This window comes from Meriones unguiculatus, chromosome X (assembly GCF_030254825.1).
Source record: "Meriones unguiculatus strain TT.TT164.6M chromosome X, Bangor_MerUng_6.1, whole genome shotgun sequence".
In the NCBI taxonomy this organism is placed as follows: Eukaryota; Metazoa; Chordata; class Mammalia; order Rodentia; family Muridae; genus Meriones; species Meriones unguiculatus.
The window spans coordinates 31,541,143-31,552,715 of record NC_083369.1 but is presented as its reverse complement, the minus strand read 5'-3'; the positions used below and the strand labels follow the sequence as shown (position 1 = coordinate 31,552,715).

General features: G+C 40.2%; 1 pseudogene; it reads left to right on the top strand.

The window, feature by feature from the left end:
- The first annotated feature begins 276 nt into the window (after nt 1–276).
- LOC110541434 (SUMO-activating enzyme subunit 1-like) lies at nt 277–5,589 on the top strand (annotated as a pseudogene).
- The last annotated feature ends 5,984 nt before the right edge of the window (nt 5,590–11,573 follow it).

The following is an 11,573-nucleotide window of genomic DNA, read 5'->3' as shown; positions in this document are numbered from 1 at the left end:
AAAATGCAAACACATACACATTGCATATATAAACACTCTTACGTATGAAAATGTCAGGAAGAAACTCATTGCTTTATATTTTAACCTGTCAATTGTAAGAAAAATAATCAAGAAAATCACCTTTAAAAAGGAACAAAAAATCTCAAATAGAAGATACAGGGAAAAGATTATTGTGGGGCCCAAGTTTCTGGATGCTCTTCCTGCCAGACAAACTGTCACCCTGTGAAGGGTAGAAAACCTAGAGAGAAAAGAGGGTCATTATTATCAAATGCGACTATGGTAGGTAAGACATTTTTATTGCAGTTACTTAGTTACTTGGGGCTCACATAAATTATAATCATATGAGTGCTCTTTACTGATGTTGTTAAAGGGATTTTAGACTTCTTGGGCCTTTAAGGAAAAATAAACACATGCAGAAGTGCTTTTCAAGTTTCATAATTCCTTCATAAGCTATTTAAATGTCATAAGGATATTGCAGAGATCCCAAGATAGACTACCTGTGTAAGAGGAGGATTTGAATGGTGAGCTATAGCATTTAGATAGTCTATTTAGACTACTGACTGTACAGCAGTGGGTGGAATGATACCACCTAGATATGAAGAAAAACCTGGGGAAGCTTAGAAAGATGCTGGAGCAGCCAGTGCCATGGAGAGCAAAGATGTCACTTTAGATGGAAACATTCAAGGACCACACCTCCACTGGGAAGTCCTTTCTCTAACTGGAGCCTGGGCTAGCACACCCATTCTTTTTTTTTTTTAATTTTATTTTTTCTTATCAGTTACATTTTATTAACTCTGTATCCCAGCCATATCCAGCTCTCTCATTCCCTCCCAATCCCACCCTCCCTCCCTCATCTTCACAGTGCCCCTTTCCAAGTCCACTGATGGGGGGGAACCTCCTCCCCATTCATCCGATCCTGTTTTATCAGGTATCTTCAGGATTGGCTGCAAAGCCCTCCTCTGTGGTCTAACAGGACTGCTCCTCCCTTGGGGGGTGGGGAGGCCAAAGAGCCTGCCATTGAGTTCCTGTCAGAAATAGTCCTTGTTCCCCTCACTTTGGGAAACCAATTGGTTACTGAGCTACCACAGGCTACATCTGAGCAGAGGTTCTAGGTTATATCCATACATGGTCCTTGGTTGAATGTCAGTCTCAGAAAAGACCCTGTGCCCAGATATATTTGGTCCTTGTGGAGCTTCTGTCCTTTCCCCATCATGCTAACTCTCCTTCTTTCATATGATTCCCTGTACTCTGCCGAAGATTTGGTCATGAGTCTTTGTATCTGCTTTGAAAAGACTGCTAGTTAGAGTCTTTCAGATGCGCTCAGTAGACTCCTGTCATATGTTCAATGCACATCCATCCCATCTGTCTTTCTAAACGAGGATTGGTCATCTTACCCCATGTCTGCTCTCTTGATTATCTTTTTTAGGTGTATAGATTTCATTATGTTTATCATATCTTATAGGCATATATAAGTGAGTATATACCGTGTTTGTCTTTCTCTTTCTGGGATATTTCACTCAGAATGATGTTTTCTAGATCCCACCATTTGCCTGCAAATTTCATGATTTCCTCCTTTTTAATTGCTGAGTAGTATTCCATTGTGTAAAAATACCACAATTTCTGTACCCATTCCTCCGTTGATGGATATCTAGGTTGTTTCCAGGTTCTGGCTATTACAAATAAAGCTGCTAAAAACATGGTTGAGCAAGTATCCCTTTTGTGTACTTGAGCAAAGTTTGGGTATATACCTAGCAGTGATATAGCTGGGTCTTGAGGAAGCACTAGTCCTAATTGTCTGAGAAAGCGCCAGAAAGATTTCCAGAGTGCTTGTACCAGTTTACATTCCCACCAGCAGTGGAGGAGGGTTTCCCTTTCTCCACAACCTCTCCAGCATGTGTTGTCACTTGAGTTTTTAATCTTGGCCATTCTGATGGGTGTAAGGTGAAATCTCAGGGTCGTTTTGATTTGCATTTCCCTGATGGCTAATGAATTTGAGCATTTCTTTAAGTGTTTCTCTGCCATTCGATATTCCTGTACAGATAATTCTCTGTGCCCTATTTTTTAATTGGATTACTTGGTTTGCTGCTTTTCAGCTTCTTTAGTTCTTTGTATATACTGGATATTAGCCCTCTGTCAGATAAAGGGTTAGTGAAGATTCTTTCCCAATCTGTAGGCAGTCGTTTTGTTTTGATGACAGTGTCCTTTGCTTTACAGAAACTTTTCATTTTCATGAGGTCCCATTTATTGATTGTTGCTCTTAGAGCCTGTGCTGTTGGTGTTCTGTTCAGGAAGTTGTCTCCTGTGCCAATGAGTTCTAGGCTGTTTCCCACTTTTTCTTCTAACAGATTTAGAGTATCTGATTTTATGTTGAGATCTTTGATCCACTTGGACTTTAGTTTCGTGCAGGGTGATAAATATGGATCTATTTTCATTTTTCTGCATGTAGACATCCAGTTGGACCAGCACCATTTGTTGAAGATGCTGTCTTTTTTCCATTGAATGGTTTTGGCTTCTTTGTAAAAAATTGTGTATTCATAGGTGTGTGGGTTTATTTCTGGGTCTTCTATGCGGTTCCATTGATCCTCCTTTCTGTTTTTTATCCCAATACCATGCAGTTTTTATTACTATTGCTCTGTAGTAGAACTTGAGATCAGGGATGGAGATACCTCCAGATGATCTGTTGTTGTACAGGATTGTTTTGGAGATTCTGGGTTTTTTGTTTCTCCATATGAAGCTGAGAATCTTCTTTTCAAAGTCTGTAAAGAATTGAGTTGGTATTTTGATAGGAACTGCATTGAATCTGTAGATTGCTTTTGGCGGGATGGCCATTTTCACAATGTTAATCCTACCAATCCATGAGCATGGGAGATCTTTCCATCTTCTGATATCTTCTTCAATTTCTTTCTTCAGAGACTTGAAGTTTTTCTCAAACAGGTCTTTCACTTGCTTGGTTAGTGTCACCCCAAAGTACTTTATGTTATTAGTGGCTATTGTGAAAGGTAGCACACCCATTCTTATCTCACTTGTCCTACCCACTTTCCTGAGTAGTTTAATGGCACCTGTCTGCCCTAGTTTCTTGGTCCTCTTGGGACAGTTGAATCTTCTTCTTTTCCTGAAGAAGCACTCCCTTATCCATTTGTTTCTGATGTAGGTTTTCTCTGCGGGACTCCCCAACAATATAAACCCAGACAGACTGAAAAACTAGGACCATGTATAGAGCACTCCAGCACTTGTGCCTTTCTTGTGGTTTCAGCTACCATCAATCCTTAGGTGTGATATTTGAGGGAATCCCTTAGTGGGCAGTTCCTCACAGAGCCCAGAAACTACAGCCATCTTATGTCTGAAAGACTCTTGCAACATCATTTCTGAGGTAAACAGTGCTCTTCTTGGCTTTAATAAACATCAAAATCTAGTCTCATCCTAGTGCTTCAACATAAGACCAGCTACAGCCTTCCTTGCCTTCCTTACTGATTATTCATCATGGCTTGCTTAGCCTGCTTTCTTACAGCATCCGGGTACACCAGCCCTCAATGAACTGGGTTCTCCTATGCCAATCACTCATTAAGAAAATTCTCAAGCACTGGAAAGGATCATCCTGAGCGAGCTATCCCAGAAGCAGAAAGACACACATGGTATATACTCACTCATATAGACATATCATATTGGATAAACCTACTAAAATCTGTACACCTAAAGAAGCTAATAAAGAGGGAGGACTCTGACTAAAATGCTTAATCCCCATCTCAAAAGGCAAAGAGGATGGACATCAGAAGAAGAAGAAAACAGGAAACAAGTTAGGAACCTGCCACAGAGGGCCTCTGAAATGCTCTGCCCTGCAGACTATCAAAGCAGATGCTGAGACTTATGGCCAACTGTTGAGCAGAGTGCATGGAATCTTATGAAAGAAGTGGGAAATAGTAAGACGTGGATAGGACAGGAGCTCCACAAGAAGAACAACAGAACCAAAAAATTTGAACACAGGGGTCTTTTCAGAGACTCATACTCCAACCAAGTACCATGCATGGAGATAACCTAGAACCCCTGCACAGATGTAGCCCATTGCAGTTCAGTGTCCAAGTGGGTTCCATAGAAATGGGAACAGGAACTGCCTCTGACATAAACTGATTGGCCTGCTCTTTGATTACCTCCCCCAGAGAGGGGAGCAGCCTTATCAGGCTACAGAAGATGACAATGCAGCCACTCCTGATGTGATCTGATAGACTAAGATCAGAAGGAAAGAGAGGAGGACCTCCCTTATCAGTGGACTTGGGGAGGGGCATGTGTGAAGAAGGGAGAGGGAAGGTGGGATTAGGAGGGGAGGAGGAAGGGGTTTATCGGGGGATACAAAGTGAATAAAAGTATAATTAACAAAAGTTAAAAAACAGAAAAATCTCAAGCTTCCCAGCTGCTCACATGACAGATGTGCTTTGTCAGAAAAGTTTTCACCATTATCACTGTTCTGTTTTAAATCGCATCTTCCTCTGTCCTCTTATTTTTATTTCTGTGTGGCTCTGCATCCATGCAGGACCTCATGCATGTGAGGCAAGTGGTCTACCAACTGTGCTACATCCCCAACCCTGTCATCTGCTCTTAAATGTGAAGAGCTGCCTTATCACTGCTCTGTTTGCACATGTACAGAGGGTGCACGTCATGGCTTTGAGCTTCCCAGGTACTGATTGTTGGCATGAAAGGACTTGGGGCTGAAATTGCAAAGAATCTTATCCTGGAGGGAGTGAAAAGACTGACCATGTTGGATCATGAATGGGTATCTCCAGAAGACCCTAGAGTTGTTCTTGATTCAGACTGGGTCTGTGGGCCAAAACAGAACTGAAACCTATTTGGAATGAGCCCAGAATCTCAACCCCGTGATGGATGTAAAGGTGGACACTGAGGATATAGAGAAGAAGCTGGAGGTGTTCTTTACTCAGTTTGATGTGGTGTGCCTTACTTGCTGCTCCAGGGATGTCATTGTTAAAGTCGACCAGATCTGTCACAGAAACAGCATCAAGTTCTTCACAGGAAATGTCTTTGGGTACCATAGGTACACCTTTGCAAATCTTGGAGAGCATGAGTTCGTAGAAGAGAAAACTAAAGTTGCCAAAGTTGGCCAAAGAGTAGAAGATGGACCTGATACTGAGAGCAAAACTTGATTTATCTGAGACAACCATGGTCAAAAAGAAAGTGCTTTTCTGCCCTGTAAAAGAGGCACCAGAAGTGAATTGCTATGGAGAGAAAGCCAAAGCCCACCTAAAGCGCACAGCCCCATACTACTTTCTGCTGCAAGTGCTGCTGAAATTCCACACAGATAAAAGGAAAGATCCTAGTTGTGACAGCTACAGCGAGGATTCGGAGCTGCTGCTGCAGATACGAAATGATGTGCTTGACTCACTGGGCATCACTCCTGACCTACTTCCTGATGACTCTGTAAGGTACTGCTTCTTTGAGATGGCCCCAGTATGTGCTGTGGTTGGAGGGATCTTGGCACAGGAAATTGTGAAGGCCCTGTCTCAACGAGATCCTCCTCACAACAACTTCTTTTTTGATGGCACGAAGGGAAGTCGAATTGTGGAGTGCCTTGGTCCCAAGTGAGCCCGAAATGTGTGCAGGTCCACTGTGTTACTTTTCCTCATCCCAAGAGGTCATGTCTGGATGATAAACATTTTCCTAGAGCAAGAAGGCTGAACTATGTTCTGCCTTTGTCCTAGCAGCCGTCAGGGACCTGCTGACTCCCTGAGTATGATAATTGCATAGCACCCCTCTGGCATTGCTCCTTGTGCTGTCATTGAGGACTGGCAATATTTGGCAAGAGCATCATTCTTCATGATGTTAGAGCTTCTTGCCACCTTCTCGGCTTACTCCCATACAGAAAGGAACAGAACTTCAGTAGGGTGTGAGGCCCAGAGCCTTTGATGCCCAATGGAAGTGCACTTCTCACTGGAGGACGAGAACAGCCCTCTGTTGTTGACCCTTCATCAGGTTGTAGCCTGGATTTTGGAAGGGAGAGGCTGTCATCCAGTTGTCTTGCAAAGTTACATCCTAGTAGAACTGTTAATTCTTTATCTTTTGGCTGTGAGCTTATGAGCCTAACCTTTAATGGCTGAGTCATCTTTCAACCCAACCTGTTTATTTCTAAAAGAAAGGTTCAATGCCAAGGGCCATGATGCAGTCCTGTAATCCTAGAAATTGGAGTACAGGGGCAATAGGGTTGCTGTAAGTTTTAAGGCCAAACTGGTCTACATAATTTACCAATAACCTGTCTCAAAATATAAAAGGCATACTCCAGAGTTAGGATGAGCCACATCCTTTCCCAGTTCCTCATGTTGATCACCCAGCTCCCCTGAGGGGAGGGCCAAGTTGGTTTGGTCTTCCTTGGGGATGTGGGCTCAGGTTGTTTTCTGTCGTTTGTAGATTACCTAGCTTGTTCAGTGAGGAATGATAATAAAATGACTTTCTCTCAAAAAAAGAAAAGAAAAGAAAAGAAAAAGAAAAAAAAAAAAGAAAATTCTCCATAGACTTGCCTACAGGTCAATCCTCTGGGATCATCTTTTCAATTTTTTCCTCTCTTCTCAGATAACTCTAGCTTGTGTCAAGTTGACAAAATAAAAATGACCTGGATAGATATGTACTCTTAGTTTGTTTTTCTGTTGAGACAGGCTGTAGTAGCTACAATATCAAGCCAACAGAGTAACCCTGGACTCAAAAGGACTCTCTTGTGTCAGGCTGCTAGATACCTTAAATTTCAGTGTGGTTCTACAGAGTTCTGCTCCCTGGGAAGATTCTGTCTCTCTGTCTCTGTCTCTCTCTCTTTCTCTCTTTCTCTCTGTGTATGGTCATGTTCTGAATTAAAGGGATGAGCTGATTGCCGCAGGTTGAATGGGAGGACGATTGTTTTCAGTATCAATGAAAAAAGAAAGGTAGTTATTTTAATTTGAGTGAATTTGGAAGCTATTTCTGTGCTTTTATTTTTACAAAATATTGAAATGAAGAGGGCTGGGATCTCCAATTATACATGACCAGGTGTCATTTGTGGTGATGGAATGTCACTGGAGCAGCTACAACCTGAAGTAAATGGGAAAATTTTCAAAAGAATCTTTGAGGCCACAAAGATTGCAGCTTTATCCCAGAGGGGATGTAAAAGTATTCCCCAAGACAGAGGTTATTTGGCATTATCTCTGGTTGAAGAAAATTCAGCGCATGTGGTTGAATTTGATATATATATTTAAAATTATTTTTCTGAAACAATATATTCTGATTACAGTTTCTCCTCCCTCTAATCCTCCCAGCTCTTCTCCACCTCCTCTTCCATCTGAATCCACTCTCATTTTGTCTCTCATTAGAAAAGAACAGGCTTCTGAGAGATAACAACAAAATATAACAAAATAACATATACTAAGATAAAACAAAAACCATCACATTAAAGTTGAACAAGGCAAACCAACAGAAAGAAAAGAACCCCAAGAGTAGGCATAAGAATCAGAGACCCCACTCATTCACACCCTCACAAGTTTCATAAAAATACTAACTTAAAACCTATAATATATACACAGAGGACTTGGTGCAGACCTGTGTGGGCCCTGTGTTGCTGCCTCAGTCTTTGTGAGCTCATATGAACTTTGCTCAGTTGATTTAGAGGGCTTTGTTCTCCTGGTGTCCTTCATCCCTCCTGTCTCTTATTCTCTTTCTGTTTCCACTTCTACAGGGTTGCTTGAGCTTTGAGGAGAGGGATTTGATGAAAACATCCCATTTAGAGCAGTGTGTTCCAATGACCCCCCCCCGTGTGTGTGTGTGTGTGTGTGTGTGTGTGTGTGTGTGTGTGTAAAATGTCTGCCTAGGGTCTCTGTATTTGTTCATATCTGCTGTAGGAGGACACGTCTCTGTTAATGGCTGAATAAAGCCCTGATCTATGGGTATAGCAGAATATCATTTGGGATAATTTTATTGCTACTAATTTTTAGACCAGTAGTATTTAATTTTACCCCAGGTCTCTGTACTATCTAGTCTCTGGTTCTTGGTCACCTAAGCAGTGTTGGGTATGTTTTCAATCTTGTAGAGAGAGCCTTCAGTCAAATCAATCATTGGTTTGTTACTCTTGCAAGCTTTGTGCCACCATTGCTCTACCATTTCTTTTAGGCAGGACACCATTGTAAATCAAATGTTTTGTGTCTGTCAGATTAGTGTTTACACTTTTCTTTTGGTAGCACGCATAGCACCTTTGATATATATTTTTTGCCTATCTTGTACCAAGATTACTAGCCTGTTGGGATGAACGCTGTATGAAGGTACTAGCTGGACTTCTCCATGTTAAATTAGTTTTTTAAGGACTCCCTTCAGCAATGAGGGCCTTGCTGTCTATTTGTGAAGAGTAACCTATAGTTTTGAAACTAGCCTAGACTGTTTGGGAAATTTCATGAGACCTTCCTGGTCAAGAACTCAGGTAAACTGGTCCATTACTGGAAGCCTTGTTTAATAACAAGAGTTAGGAATCTGTATCCCTCATGATTTGGAGATCTCATTGGGATTTCCTTCATATATTTTAAGAAGTTTCCACCACACTAGGTTTCCATATAATCTTTCAAATGCTCCTCAGTTCCAGCTGTCTCTCCCCACATTTCGTCCTTCAACCTTATCTCCCCTCCTGCTCCACACATGATCCTCCCATTCTCATCACCCCCACACTGGGTCCAGTTCCCCGTAAATCTATTTTAGTTCCTCCTCTCAGGGAGATCCATGTGTGCTTCCCCCATTAATCTCTTCCTGTATGACTAAAATCTCTGGGTCTAAGGATTGTAGCTTGGTTATAATTTATTTAACGGCTACTATCCAGGTAGAAGTGAATATATTTCACATTTATCTTTCTGGGTCTGGTTTATCTCACTCAGGATATTTTTTTTTCTAGTTCTATCCATATGCCTGAAAATTTTATGATGTCATTTTTTTTAAACAGCTGAGTCATACTCCATTGTGTAAATATACCACATTTTCTTTGTTAGTTATTCTGTTAAGGGACATATAAGTTGTTTTCAGTGTCTTGCTATTATGAATAGTACAGCAATGAATAGGGCTGAGCAATTGTCCTTGTGGCAGGATGAAGCATCCTTTGGGTATATGACCTAGAGTGGCATAGCTGGATATTGAGACAGATCCATTCCCATCTTCCTGAGGAATTGCAGCACTAATTTTCATAGTGGCTGTACAAGTTTGCATTCCCACCAGCAATGGAGGAGCTTTCTTCTTGCTCTACATCCTTGCCAGGATGAACTGTCACTTGTGTGTTATTGATCTTAATCATTCTGAAAGAGTAAGAATCTCAAGGTAGTTTTAATTTGCATTTCCTTGATGGCTAAGGATGTTGAGCATTTCTTTAAGTGTTTCACAGCCATTTTATTTTCCTTTAATTGAGAATTCTGTTTAGCTTTGTACTCCATTTTAAAAATTGGATTATTTGGTTTTCTGACATCTAGTTTCTTGAGTTATTTATATATTTTGCAAATTAGTCCTCTATTGAATGTGGAGTTGGTAAAAACCTTTTCCCATTTTGTAGGCTGCAATTTTGTTTGAATGACAGTGTCCTTTGCCTTACAGAAGCTTTTTCAGGTTCATGAGGTCCCATTTATTAATTGTTGCCTGTGCTAACAGCGTTCTGTTGAGAAAGTCTTCTATGACAATAAGTTCAAAGATATTACCCTCTTTCTCTTCTACCAGGCTCAATGTTGAGGTCTTTAATCAATTTGGAGTTGAGTTTTGTGCAGGGTGATGGGTATTGATTTTTTTTTTTTATTTTTCTACATGCAGACATCCAGCACCATTTGCTGAAGATACTGTCTTTTTTGCAGTGTGTATGTCAGACTTCTTTATAAAAAATCAGGTGTCCATATGGTGTGTGGGTTTATGTCTGGGTCTTCAATTCAATTCCAATGATCTATGTATCTGTTTTTTTCCCCAATACCGTGCTGTTTTCATTATTATAGCTCTGTGGTACAACTTGAGATCAGGAATAGTGAGGCCTCCCTCAGTTCTTTTATTGTTTAAGCTACCTTTTTTGGTGTGTGTGTGTGTGTTATGAATTTTCCTTTCAAGATATGTAAAGAGTTGTATTGGAATTTTGATGGGAATTGCACTGAATCTGTAGATTGTTTTTGGTAATTCCACCAATCCAGGAGTATGGGAAATTTTTTTCATCCTTTAATATCTTTGTCAAAGACTTAAAGTTTTTATCATATAAAAATTTCACTTACTTGGTTAGAGTCACCCCAAGGTATTTTATATTTCTTGATGCTATTGTGAAGGATGGTCTTTCCTTGATTTCTTTTGCAATCTGTTTGTCTTTGTACATGGGAAGACTACTGATTTTTGTGAGTTCATTTTGTATCCAGGACTTTTCCACCATTAGTGATGATTAGAAGTTTTGCTGAGTATTGTAGTCTGGGCTAGCATTTGTGGTCTCTTAGAATCTGCAGCACATCTGTTCAGACCATTCTAGCTTTTAGAGCCTTCATTGAGAAGTCAGGTGTAGTTCTAATAGGTCTACCTTTATATGTTACTTAGTTTTTTTTCCTCTTGAAGCTTTTAATAATCTTTCTTTGTTTTGTATATCTAATGCTTTGATAATTATGTCCTGAGGGCAGTTTCTTTTCTGGTACATTCTATTTGGTGTTCTGTATGCTTCTTGTACTTGTATAGGCATCTCTTTTAGGTTAGGAAAATTTTCTTCTGTGATTTTGTTGAAAATATTTTCTGGGCCTTTGACCTGGCTTTCTTCTCTTTCTTTTATTCCTATTATTCTTAGATTTTGTCCGTTCATAGAGTCCCAAAAGATTTAACATTTTCTTTGTTCAATGTATTCATTTCTTATATTGCATCTTCAAGGCCTGAGATTGTCTCCTCCATTTTTTTATTCTGTTGGTGAAGCTTGCTTTTGTAGCTCCTGCTCAAATTTCTCAATTTTTCATTACCATAATTCCCTCAGTTTGGATTGTCTTCACTGATTCTGCTTCCATGTTCAGGACTTGAACAGTTTTATTCATTTCTTTGCACTATTTGTATTTTTCTTTAAGGGATTTAATAATTTTCTTTTTTAGGACTTCTGTTATCTCTATACAGCTTGTTTTAAGGTCCTTTTTCTTGTGCTTCAGCTATGTTGGAACATTCAGGGCCTGCTATAGGAGGATAGCTGGGCTCCAGTGGAGACATATTGTCCTGGATGTTATTGTTCTTGCCCTGGCATTGGACATCTGGGATTGAGGTGATTGATTATACGGCTAAGTGCTGATATCTGGTTTTGTCTCTGTTCAATGGGTATTTACTGAAGCAGTACACAGTAGCATACTTGGAGAACACATGCATGAGATATTAAACTACCACACAAGGGCATATTTGCCTATACCAGTATATTATTACTGCAGAGATATCTAAATGCCATTTACAACAACGTATATGAGATTATTCCTAAAACACTGATGTTTCATGATTCAGATCAGCAGCACATAAATTTCTAAGTACATCAAGATTGTCAGGAACATAGTGAAAATTACAGTACTTTTGTAACAGCAAAAACTTTGTTATATCGATAAATG